This window comes from Gavialis gangeticus, unplaced genomic scaffold (genome assembly GCF_001723915.1).
Source record: "Gavialis gangeticus isolate Ggan-Ray unplaced genomic scaffold, GavGan_comp1, whole genome shotgun sequence".
Classification (NCBI taxonomy): domain Eukaryota; kingdom Metazoa; phylum Chordata; order Crocodylia; family Gavialidae; genus Gavialis; species Gavialis gangeticus.
In genome coordinates this window covers 11,064,857-11,066,761 of record NW_017729013.1, presented here as the reverse complement: position 1 = coordinate 11,066,761, position 1,905 = coordinate 11,064,857, and positions in this window count along the sequence as shown.

The window sequence follows — 1,905 nt, the reverse complement described above, 5'->3', positions numbered from 1 at the left end:
AACAGACAAATGCCTCAGGTATTTATGCCAGGACTTCTGCAGGGCAAGATTAACGCCAGGAGGGAAACCCTTTGTTTTGAAGTGGACGCTCATGCTTTTTGATTTTCATTTAACCTGGAGGACCAGGAGTGGCTGAAAGGGGCAGGTTGGAGGCCACAGGGAATGCAGCAAGGGCCCTCAGTGTAGAGCCCTTCCCAGGGCTGTGACCCAGGGGGCTGCACAGGTCCAGTATCCCATGTCCTGAAGAAAGACTGTTATTGTTTGACAGAAGGTGGAGATAAAACATATCAAAGGCTGGGACACAAGTCCAGAGCTCATAAGGGTGTGAACAGGGGGTGAGGAGCCCAGAGCCCGTGAGGACCAGAGCTAGGGCCTGGGAACTTGCAGTCCTGGAACAGTGGACCCCAGGCAGAGAGGATCAGCCAGAGTAAAGTGGAATAAGGCCAGGGGGCCTCAGCCCAGACAAGGACCTGCCATCCAAACCCCTCTTTTGACCTTTACAGGCAGCCTCCCTGTCAACTTGCAACATCAAGCTGTGGCAGGTGAGACCACAGTGTGACAGCCTATGGAGCCAAAGGCTGCAACAAAGTGGGGCCTGGGCAGTGGCCGGGAGAGGTGTCTTTGCCACCCCAGCACTGGGCATGTTACAGCTATTCCCTTCACAGTTTGCTTCCTCCTCTCTCTTGCTTTTCCTTCTGAGATCTTTTACGCTCCCAGTAGAATATTCTCACATTAAAAAGATACAGACCTCCCTCTTACAACCTAACATGTTGTTTTTTTCCTAGTCCCATTTTTGAAAGACACTGAACAAGGTGGAATACCAACTCTTTAGGACCTTATTCTGTTCTGCTGGATGAGAAATGAACTATGGACAATTATAGGAGATTCCAGGATTTTCACTGTATAGCAACTCCTCAGGTTTGCCCTGTTGCAAGTTTAGATGCTGGCCCCTGCTTGGATTTCGATTGGGCTGGTTGAAAAACTGACCTATAGAAATATGAGGGGGAGATTTTCAGAGATCCAAATGGGAGCTAAGCACCTAACTGTCCATTTTGCCTAAGAAAGCTTTTTCTCAAAAAAATTATACTCTTCCTTTAATGGGGTGAGTATTACCCTTTTATGAATCTTGTTTCTGGAATGAGTCTGGAAAAAGAAAGTTTCCCAAAAAGGAGTGGGAGCAGGAAAGATGCCTGGAGCAATACAAAGGCAAGCTTTTAATCCTGGGAGAACAAGCTGGCTGCCGGGCACTTAGTACTAAAAACAAGTTCTCTGCATTTTCAGATGAATAAAATAACTTCAAAAGCAGCACTTCACATGTGTGAATCATTTTGAGTGCATAGCACACTGAACAGACAATTGGGGGACAGCTCTGAAGATCAGTTGGCTATTAAACAGATACAGTTATTGAGGCTTTATCGTATAGGCTATGATAATACAGACACACAGAAATGGTTCATTTCCAAGAGAGACCAAGTGACCAAAGGCTGTGGCTGTGGAGGGACAAAAACCAGGCTGAAGCACTCTGGGGGAGATGGAGTGTCAATGGGTAATGAACCAGTCACCAAGACAGCTGCCTCAGATCATAGCTCAGGACAAGATCTCAGCTCTAGTCCCTTAAAAAAAGGGTTGTCAGAGCAGACTGGGTGTTGACCTGTCCTGAAAACCCATCCTTTTGGTTTTCAGTTAGGTTTTATGTACCATTACTGGTTGTTCATAGATTCATAGATTCATAGATTAAGGGTCGGAAGGGACCTAGTAGATCTTCTAGCCCGACCCCCCGCCAGGGCGGGAGAACAACAAAAACCCCAAAAAGAGAAATGGGACTCAAACGAGTCCAGCTAGGTGGGCATCCAGCCTCTTCTTAAAGACCCCCAGGGTAGGGGCCAGCACCACTTCCCTTGGAAG